We start from the raw sequence: 12,035 nt of genomic DNA on the forward strand, positions 1-12,035 counted from the left end.
TAAGATGAAAACATTTTAAAATGTTTAAATATCTTAAAATGTGAAAATATCCTGAACTGTTCAACTATTTTAAAATGGTAAAACTATTTAAAATATGAAAGTGTTTTATAATGTGAACATAGCTTCAAATGTGATGTTATTTTATAAGATTAACACATTTTAAAATGTTTAAATATCTTAAAATGTGATAATATTTTGTGAGATGAAAACATTTTAAAATGCTTAAATATCCTAAAATGTGAAAATATCCTGAAATGTTAAACTATTTTAAAATGGGAAAACTATTTAAAATATGAAATTGTTTTATAATGTGGAAATAGTTTCAAATGTGATATTATTTCATGAGATGAAAACATTTTAAAATGTTTAAATATCTTAAAATGTGAAAATATCCTGAAATGTTAAACTATTTTAAAATGGGAAAACTATTTAAAATATGAAATTGTTTTATAATGTGGAAATAACTTCAAATGTGATATTATTTTATAAGATGAACACATTTTAAAATGTTTAAATATCCTAAAATGTGAGAATATCCTGAAATGTTCAACTATTTTAAAATGGGAAAACTATTTATCCATCCATTTTCTACCGCTTGTCCCTTTTTAAATATTAAATTGTTTTATGATGTGGAAATAGCTTCAAATGTGATATTATTTTAAAAGATGAAAACATTTTAAAATGTTTAAATATCTTAAAATGTGAAAATATCTTAAAATGTGAAAATGTCCTGAAATATTCAACTAATTTAAAATGGTAAAACTATTTAAAATATGAAATTGTTTTATAATGTTGAAATAGCTTCAAATGTGATATTATTTTATAAGATGAACACATTTTAAAAGGTTTAAATATCCTAAAATGTGAGAATATTCTGAAATGTTCAACTATTTTAAAATGGGAAAACTATTTATCCATCCATTTCTACCGCTTGTCCCTTTTTAAATATTAAATTGTTTTATGATGTGGAAATAGCTTCAAATGTGATATTATTTTATAAGATGAAAACATTTTACAATGTTTAAATAGCTTCAAATTGGATATTATTTTATAAGATGAAGACATTTTAAAATGTCTAAATATCTTAAAATGTGAAAATATCCTGAAATATTCAACTATTTTAAAATGGTAAAACTATTTAAAATATGAAATTGTTTTATAATGTGAACATAGCTTCAAATGTGATATTATTTTATAAGATGAAAACATTTTAAAAGGTTTAAATATTTTAAAATGTGAAAATATCCTGAAATGTTCAACTATTTTAAAATGGGAAAACTATTTATCCATCCATTTTCTACAGCTTGTCCCTTTTGAAATATTAAATAGTTTTATGATGTGGAAATAGCTTCAAATGTGATATTATTTTAAAAGATGAAAACATTTTAAAATGTTTAAATATCTTAAAATGTGAAAATATCTTAAAATGTGAAAATATCTTAAAATGTGAAAATATCCTGAAATGTTAAACTATTTTAAAATGGGAAAACTATTTAAAATATGAAATTGTTTTATAATGTGGAAATAGCTTCACATGTGATATTATTTTATAAGATGAACACATTTTAAAAGGTTTAAATATCTTAAAATGTGAAAATATCCTGAAATGTTAAACTATTTTAAAAAGGGAAAACTATTTAAAATATGAAATTGTTTTATAATGTGAACATAGCTTCAAATGTGATATTATTTTATAAGATGAACACATTTTAAATTGTTTAAATATCTTAAAATTATAAAATACTTTAAAATGTTAAACTATTTTGCTTGTAATTAACAGTAACTTCTACCTAGCTTTAGCTTATAGCTAGCATTAGCTTATAGTTAGTCTCAGCTAAAAGGTAGCTTTAGCATATAGCTAGCATTATTTTATAGCTGGTTTAGCTCATGGTTAGCATTAGCTTATGGCTAGCTTTAGCTTAAAGTTAGCATTAACTAATTATTTAGATAGGGACAAGCGCTAGAAAATGGATGGATGGAGTATATAGTTAGCTTTAGCTAATAGTTAGCATTCATTTATATCTATCTTTAGCTTATAGCTAGCATTAGCTTATAGTTAGCTACGGTTGGAGCTGGCATTGCTTATAGCTAGCATTATTTTATCAATCAATCAATCAATCAATGTTTATTTATATAGCCCTAAATCACAAGTGTCTCAAAGGGCTGTACAAGCCACAACGACATCCTCGGTACAGAGCCCACATACGGGCAAGGAAAAACTCACCCCAGTGGGACGTCGGTGAATGACTATGAGAAACCTTGGAGAGGACCGCATATGTGGGTAAACCCCCCCCCCCCCCCCCCTCTAGGGGAGACCGAAAGCAATGGATGTCGAGTGGGTCTGACATAATATTGTGAAAGTCCAGTCCACAGTGGATTTTAAAGCTATTTTGGCTAATAGTCAGCAGTCGCTTATAGCTAGCTTTAGCTTACAGCTAGTTATAGCTAATGCTTAGCATTACCTTATAGCTAATATGGAACTATTTTAAAATGTGAAAATGTTTTAAAAGGCGAAAATATCTTGAAATGTTAAACTATTTTAAAATGGAAACACTATTTAAAATATGAAAATGTTTTATAATGTCAAAATATTTTATAATGTGAAAACATTTTAAAATAATAAAATATTTCAAAATTATAAAATACTTTAAAATGTTAAATTATTTCAAAATATGAAACTATTCTAATATGTGAAAATATCTTGAAATGTAAAACTATTTTAAAATGGGAAAACTATTCAAAATATGGAATTTTTTAAATATAATGTGAACATATTTTAATATGTGAAAACCATTTAAAATGTGAAAATATTTTAAAATGTGAAAAGAGCTTGAAATGTTAAACTATTTTAAAATGTGAAAACTCTTTAATAGAACCTTTATTTAACCAGATAAGAAAACCCATTGGGATCAAGATCTCTTTCACAAGGGTGACCTGGCCAAGAGGTCAACAGCACATGTCACAGAGCAGTTTCAAAAATAATACATTAAGACATACATTTTAAAATACATAAGAGAAGTGTAAAACAACAGAGATTTACATCTTTAAAAACAGGCACTGTGCAAACGTCTCTCGCTGTTTGTCCCTCAGGACAGAACGGAAGGCTCCAAATGGAAGTAGTTCTGTAAGTTTCAGTTTAGTCTGCAATTCATTCCATGCCATAGGGGCAGCAATGCCAAAAGCTCTTTTACCAAATTCAGTCCGTACATGAGGAACAGTTAAAACATACAAATTGTTAGAACGTAATGCGTAAGAGCTGCTTTTTCTTTGTAACAGAGTACACAAGTATGGAGGTATTAAACCTAAAAGAGCCTGTAGGCAGTGGAAGGCCAAGATGAAGTTAGCAGACCCAGTCTGTAGGCAATGGAAGGCCAAGCTGGGGCCAGGATAGATCCGGGCTGTGGCAGGTGGAAGGCCAAAATTTCAGCTAGCAAAACATCTCCTGGCTTCAGCAGGTCAAAGGCCTCCAGATTTCCAAATCCAACAAAAGCAGTCAGAAATGCCACTTTTTGGGAGTAAGCCTTCATTCATCAATTGTTACGCTTAAAACTAGTACAATTTACTTAAATTGGCTAAAAAATAAATTAAAACAGATAGAAATTCAGACCACTTTGACAAGCAGACAAACAAAACACAGTATGTACTTCATATTCCAAGTGAAAAAGGCCCAAGGCAGGAAAATCAAGCAAAGTCCACTGCTGAGACAGAAGAAACCCCTATAAGCATTGCTCTTGTTTCAGCCGGTGATGCAACCGGGGCCGGGAAAGACTGTGCACTTGCAATCGTGCCAGTCAGAGTTAAGGCGGGAAAAGGGAACAGCTATGTTCAGACCTATGCCTTTCTCGATCCAGGCAGCACGGCAACATTTTGCACGGAAAATCTAATGGACCGACTGAATGTGAAAGGACGCAAAACAGAAATTATTTTGCGAACAATGGGACAGGAAAAGCCTGCGAAGACCTATGAGGTCAGAGGACTGGAGGTTGGAGACCTGGAAGGGTTCACATATCTGGACCTGCTGAAGGTGTACACACAGAGCAAGATACCTGTCTCAAAGAAAAACATCATCACAAAGGCTGACATGAAGAGGTGGCCATATCTTGGTGGCATTGACTTAAAAGAAATTGAGGCAGATGTGGAACTTCTTATTGGGACTGATGTTCCTCGGGCAATGGAGCCCCTGAATATAATAAACAGTCAAAAGAATGGACCATATGCAGTCCAAACCATACTGGGATGGGTGGTAACTGGACCACTCAGTTGCAGTGCTACAGAACATGCTGGGCCCATTGCAGTGTCAACTAACAGAATCTCAGTAATTGAGCTGAAGGACCTCCTCATCAGACAATATAACCAGGATTTCTCTGAAAACATACATGAGAAGAAAAATGAGATGTCAGTTGAGGATAAATGTTCTATGGAGATCGCCTCAAGTTCAGTCTTTCTTAAAGATGGTCACGATCCTCTGCCACTGCCTTTCCGGGATAAAGACAAAGTCACACCTCAGGATAAGTTCAGAGAGAAAGAAAGACATTGGCATTCCTCCTCTTCTTCTTCCACAAAAGACCATTACGAAGATAAAGAAAAATCACGGACTCCACCAAGGACAAGACCATGGACCATGGAACAAGGAAACATATAACAAGACCATGGACCATGGAACAAGGAAACACATAACAAGGCCATGGACCTAAGACCATGGAACAAGTAAAGACATATCCAGATGCCAAAGGCTTTGTAAGAAGTGTTTTGGTTAAAACCAAGACCAACACGGTGCAACGACCAATAGATGAACTCTGCCTGCTAATGGAAGCAGCTTGATGGACTGAGGGGGGCTTCGGTTCTCCAGACTCAATGACTCGATGACCGCTTCAGATATGACTATGGACTTTGAAGAGACTTGACGAGTAACTCAAGTAACTTAATTAATTTTGAATTTGAAGAACATAATTGTTTGGATTATATTGTTCTATTATGGCTCCTGTGAATATTATTATTTATGTAATTGTTTTGCTAAAGCACACAATTAGGGGCCGGGATGTTGGAGCCAGTTGGAGCCTATCTATATTATTTATTTATTAATTGTTTGACAATGAAATCAAATAATGTCAAGAATGATGTTAATGAATTATTGGATGTTTTAGATTTCATTGTGATTGACTGATTGTTTTCAGCTGCTCACGCTCCTACTGGTGAGCCACTTCCTCCTCCTATAATTAAGAAGACAGGACAGCTGGGTGCCCTTTGTCTGTCTATCATGTTGAAGGAGTGAGGAGTGAAACAGTTTGTTTACCGCTAAACAAGCCACGCTAAACAAGCCACGCTAAACAATTTATTTTGAAGCCACGCTAAACAAGCCACGCTAAACAAGCCACGCTAAAACAATTTATTTTGAAGCCGCGCTAAACAAGCCACGCTAAACAAACCACGCTAAACTAGTTAGTTTGAAGCCACGCTAAACAAGTTATTTTGAAGCCACGCTAAATAAGTTATTTTGATTATGTTGAAAGTCAACCACGGAGAATATTTTTTGTTTGTGAAAATAAATTATGATCATTTTGAATCTAGAAATATCTCCGTGAGTGCTTATTAAGGAATTTAGTGAGTCGAACACCTCCTCCTCAAGACTACTCTGCATTACTTTATTTTTATTTTTTCAAAACTTTTTTGAATGCAAGAGTAGCCGTTACAGTTATATATATTTAAAAAAGAAAACTTTTTTTTTTTTATAATATGAATGAAAAAGAAAATGTTTTTATTTTTATTATATATTTTTACTTCTATATATGTATGTATATACATATATTTATATATATATTTGTAAATAAAGGAAAATGTTTGTATTTATTTATTCTTCTATTTTTTTATTGAATATTTATAAAAAAGAAAAAATAAGTTTTACATTTTTGTAAATTAATTTACTCTATTTTCATATATATTTATTAACAGAAAAAATAACATGTTTTTATTTATTTTTTTATTCAATATATATATATATATATATATATATATATATATATATATATATATATATATATATATATATATATATATATATATATATATACTGAATACAAAAATGTAATAAAAAAATAAATAAAACAATGTTATTTTTTATACATACATTTATTTTTTTCTTTTAATAAAAATAGTATAAAAGTATATAATAAAATAAAAACTAGTTCCTTTTTTTCTTTTGTATACATATTTTGGAAAAATAAAAACACTTATTTTCTTTTTTTAAATATACAAAAACAATATATATATATATATATATATATATATATATATATATATAAATATATATATATATACATATATATAAGAAAACAAAGAAGTGATCTTAACAATTTTTATATATATTTATAAATAGACAAAAAAGTGTTTTTGTTTTTATATATTAAAAAAAAAAAAAGTGTTTTAATTTTTCCAAAATATGTATACAAAAGAAAAAAAGGAACTAGTTTTTATTTTATTATATACTTTTATACTATTTTTATTAAAAGAAAAAATAAATGGTATGCATTTTCCATTCGTTTATATATATATATATATATATATATATATATATATATATATATATATATATATATATATATATATATATATATAAAATAAAATAAAAATTGTTTATTTATTTATTTTGTTAAATATATTTTTTAATTATATATGAAAAAGAACTAAAAAAGGAAAGTGTTTTCCATTTCAGGTCACCTGGCGCCCCCTGCTGGAAGAGCCTGTTGAGGTCCAGCGAGGACGCCCGGGAGTGACTCTTCTGTGGGCGAGGAGGGGGCGTGGGAGGTTGCTCCGCCCTCCTCATGGCGTCCTCCACGGACGTGGACGAGAAAGATCTGCACCACACACCAACTTTTCATCAACAACAAAGTGCAGCCATTTTCATATTTCACTCATTTCAACCAAAACCTTGGTCGGGTCCTAGTCCTGGTCCTGGTGTGCAGGCCCTGAGGAAGAAGAAACTCTTCAGTTTGATCAAGTCCACTTCATCTTGTTTACATCTCTTTTTTGTTGTTGTTTGGGTCGTGGGCGTGGCCTCCTCAGAACAACACGTAAGAAGCCTTTTCATTGGAATGCATCCTTCACAGAGGCCACGCCCACAAGATTCAAGTTGCATCATAAGCAATTTGCCATTAAAACTTGTGTTTGTTTGTTTTTCCCAAATAATTTTGTTTTGTTTGGTTGGATAGAAAGACATTTATCTCCATAACTTCCCAACAAAATGTGCAGGAAGAGGTCTTAATTCATTAATAATTACACCTTTTCCGCAGGTTTTTAGGGAAATATTACAAAGAGCTCATCATTTATAAACACAGAAAATGTTGGAATGTTTTTTACTAGAGATCGACCCATGTGTTTTTTTTTCAGGATTATTATAATCAATATTTGAAGGTGATATTCATTTGCCGAAATAGTGATTTTTTTTAAAGAGGAATATTATATGTCAATAAACATCTGGACAAGGATTTAAGTTGTTTTTAACATTATTTTGTAGTAAAGGTGGGACCAGTAGTGACATAAAGTTTGATGTTGTGTTTAAATTTATCTTCAAAAAACATCAAACACCTTTATTACGTGTGTCTAAGAGGAACATCAACATTTTATTTCTAAATATCTCATGGGAAAATAGGTCAAAATATGACATTTGTCAACATATTTACACAAAGCTAACATTTCAGTTAGCGTCAGTTGATTGAATGACGGTACATGAAACTGGTGGCGCTCTTTTAATGAGCTCACACTCCCGAGTGTTGCGGGCTTGTCGAGCGACGCCATCGTCACAGTGGCGAAACAAAACAAAATGGGACTGGGAGGAGCCAGGAAAGAAGGACAAAAACTGGATTTCCCCGGCCAAAAAGCGAGCACTCCAGGGAGTAGGGAAAAGGGGCGTGGCCGCGTGAGGAGACCGAAGAATAATTCTCGTGACAAGTCAAAAAACGCCGTGTAAGATGTCACAACATATTTGGGGAGAAATATTGACATTTTTATTCTTTATTTAATTTTAAAAATAATTGGTGTTTATTATTTATCGACTTTATTTTTGTACATGATAAATATTAGTATCATAAGTGTTTATTTTGTATCTGCTGATTAGTCATCTTGTCCTTGTAAAAATCAATACTAAAAGGGTCAATACCAATATAAGTCAAAATGCCAAACATCGGTACTGTTTTTACTTTTATATATATATATATATATATATATATATATATATATATATATATATATATATATATATATATATATATATATATATATATACAAACCCCGTTTCCATATGAGTTGGGAAATGGTGTTAGATGTAAATATAAACGGAATACAATGATTTGCAAATCCTTTTCAAGCCATATTCAGTTGAATGCGCTACAAAGACAACATATTTCATGTTCAAACTCATAAACTTTATTTTTTTTTTGCAAATAATAATTAACTTAGAATTTCATGGCTGCAACACGTGCCAAAGTAGTTGGGAAAGGGCATGTTCACCACTGTGTTACATGGCCTTTCCTTTTAACAACACTCAGTAAAGGTTTGGGAACTGAGGAGACACATTTTTGAAGCTTCTCAGGTGGAATTCTTTCCCATTCTTGCTTGATGTACAGCTTAAGTTGTTCAACAGTCCGGGGGTCTCCCTTCTGCTATTTTAGGCTTCATAATGCGCCACACATTTTCAATGGGAGACTACAGGCAGGCCAGTCTAGTACCCGCACTCTTTTACTATGAAGCCACGTTGATGTAAGACGTGGCTTGGCATTGTCCTGCTGAAATAAGCAGGGGCGTCCATGGTAACGTTGCTTGGATGGCAACATATGTTGCTCCAAAAGCTGTATGTACCTTTCAGCATTAATGGTGCCTTCACAGATGTGTAAGTTACCCATGTCTTGGGCACTAATACACCCCCATACCATCACACATGCTGGCTTTTACACTTTGCGCCTAGAACAATCCGGATGGTTCTTTTCCTTTTTGGTCCGGAGGACACGACGTCCACAGTTTCCAAAAACAATTTGAAATGTGGACTCGTCAGACCACAGAACACTTTTACACTTTGTATCAGTCCATCTTAGATGAGCTCTGGCCCAGCGAAGCCGACGGCGTTTCTGGGTGTTGTTGATAAACGGTTTTCGCCTTGCATAGGAGAGTTTTAACTTGCACTTACAGATGTAGCGACCAACTGTAGTTACTGACAGTGGTCTTCTGAAGTGTTCCTGAGCCCATGTGGTGATATCCTTTACACACTGATGTGGCTTGTTGATGCAGTACAGCCTGAGGGATGGAAGGTCACGGGCTTAGCTGCTTACGTGCAGTGATTTCTCCACATTCTCTGAAGCCTTTGATGATATTACGGAGCGTAGATGGTGAAATCCCTAAATTCCTTGCAATAGCTGCTTGAGAAAGGTTTTTCTTAAACTGTTCAACAATTTGCTCAGGCATTTGTTGACAAAGTGGTGACCCTCGCCCCATCCTTGTTTGTGAATGACTGAGCATTTCATGAAATCTACTTTTATACCCAATCATGGCACCCACCTGTTCCCAATTTGCCTGTTCACCTGTGGGATGTTCCAAATAAGTGTTTGATGAGCATTCCTCAACTTTATCAGTATTTATTGCCACCTTTCCCAACTTCTTTGTCACGTGTTGCTGCCATCAAATTATAAAGTTAATGATTATTTGCCAAAAAAAAAAAGTTTATCAGTTTGAGCGTCAAATATGTTGTCTTTGTAGCATATTCAACTGAATATGGCTTGAAAAGGATTTGCAAATCATTGTATTCCGTTTATATTTACATCCAACACCATTTCCCAACTCATATGGAAAAGGGGTTTGTACAATAATATTAGCTACATGAACATTAGCTACATGAACATGTGCTACATGAACATTAGCTACATGAATATTAGCTACATGAACATTAGCTACATGAACATTAGCTACATGAACATTTGCTACATGAACATTAGCTACATGAACATTAGCTACATGAACATTAGCTACATGAACATTTGCTACATGAACATTAGCTACATGAACATTTGCTACATGAACATTAGCTACATGAATATATGCTACATGAACATTTGCTACATGAACATTAGCTACATGAACATTTGCTACATGAACATTAGCTACATGAACATTAGCTACATAAACATTAGCTAGATTAACACTTTCTACATGAACATTAGCTACATGAACATTTGCTATATGAACATTAGATACATGAACATTTGCTACATGAACATTAGCTACATGAACATTAGCTACATGAACATTAGCTACATGAACATTAGATACATGAACATTAACTACATGGACATTAGCTACATGAACATTAGCTACATGAACATTTGCTACATGAACATTAGCTACATAAACATTAGCTACATAAACATTAGCTACATGAACATTAGCTACATGAACATTAGCTACATAAACATTAGCTAGATGAACATTTTCTACATGAACATTAGCTACATGAACATTTGCTATATGAACATTAGCTACATGAACATTAGCTACATGAACATTAGCTACATTAACAATAGCTACATGAACATTAGATACATGAACATTAACTACATGGACATTAGCTACATGAACATTAGCTACATGAACATTTGCTACATGAACATTAGCCACATGAACATTAGATACATGAACATTTGCTACATAATCATTAGCTATGTGAACATTAGATACATGAACATTAGCTACATGAACATTAGCCACATGAACATTAGATACATGAACATTAGCCACATGAACATTAGCTATGTGAACATTAGCTACATGAACATTAGCTACATGAACATATGCTACATGAACATACGCTACATGAACATTAGCTACATGAATATTAGCTACATGAACATTAGCTACATGAACATTAGCTACATGAACATTTGCTACATGAACATTAGCTACATGAACATTAGATACATGAACATTAGCTACATGAACATTTGCTACATGAACATTAGCTACATGAACATTAGCTACATGAACATTAGCTAAAAAGGTCAAAAGGGAGTATTTTTTGGTATAATTTGTTAAAAAAAGACTTAAAATAGTACAGAGTCGATGATTATGACATATCAAGTCAAAAGTATTGGTATCAGTATCGGTTGCATTGACGTGAGTTGTGTGGTCTTCTGTCCTCTGTTGTCCTGTGTGTTTTTAAAAAAAATACATTCTGATGTCTATTTTACTGTTTTAATTGGTTTTACCCTTTAAAAATCGTTCTTAATCATATTTATTTTTTATATTGTCTCTGTATTGGTTTTCTATTCATTTATTCTTTGTTTTTATTCAGTCATTGGTGTAGCATAATATTGTTTTTAATATTGTTTTTAACATGGCTGTGCAGCACTTTGGAAACATTCTTGTTGTGTAAATGTGCTATATAAATAAAGTGGATTGGATTGACGTGGTATCAGATCAACAGCAGCATCACCCAGCTGTATTTATGGAGGGTGATCACGTGGGATGACACACCTGTAAACTTTATTGTCCTCTTATATTGTTTTTTTATTTGCTTTATTTCATCACTTTTATGATGTTTTTCTACTTCTCACATGTTGTCTAAAACTGCAATACAACTTCGATTTTACTGCAATACAACTTCTATGTTCTTACTTGTACACAACAATACTGCTAGTACTATTTATACATTCATATATTTTATTTTAATATCAAATATTTTTTAACAATTTGTTTAGTTTTGTCATTTATATAGTTTCTAATTGAAGTCTTCAGTAAAATGAAGTCATCAATAATAAGATTGTAATAAGATAATAAGATAATAATAAATTAACAATAAGTAGGTAATAATAAGATAATAATGAGAAAATGATAAGATGATATTACAGTGATAATAAGATGATAATAATATGATAAGATAATAAGATGATAATAAGATAATATTAAAATGATGATAAGATATTAATAAGATAATAATAACATGATATTAAGATAAGATAATATAAGATAATAATAAGATTATAATAATTAAGTGATAT

General features: G+C 31.9%; 1 protein-coding gene across 4 annotated transcripts in view; it reads right to left on the minus strand.

Moving 5' to 3' along the window:
* The window catches only part of LOC133644358 (actin remodeling regulator NHS-like), a 172,220-nt gene that overhangs the window by 134,400 nt on the left and 25,785 nt on the right, over positions 1-12,035 (minus strand). For all 4 annotated transcript variants that reach the window (XM_062038771.1, XM_062038773.1, XM_062038769.1 and 1 more), the window contains 2 exons: positions 6,925-6,962; positions 6,715-6,851 (listed from right to left, as the gene is read on the minus strand). The gene's annotated coding sequence lies outside the window, so the exon portion shown is untranslated. The remainder of the gene's footprint in view (positions 1-6,714; positions 6,852-6,924; positions 6,963-12,035) is intronic.

Source organism: Entelurus aequoreus, linkage group LG27 (genome assembly GCF_033978785.1).
Source record: "Entelurus aequoreus isolate RoL-2023_Sb linkage group LG27, RoL_Eaeq_v1.1, whole genome shotgun sequence".
Classification (NCBI taxonomy): Eukaryota; Metazoa; Chordata; class Actinopteri; order Syngnathiformes; family Syngnathidae; genus Entelurus; species Entelurus aequoreus.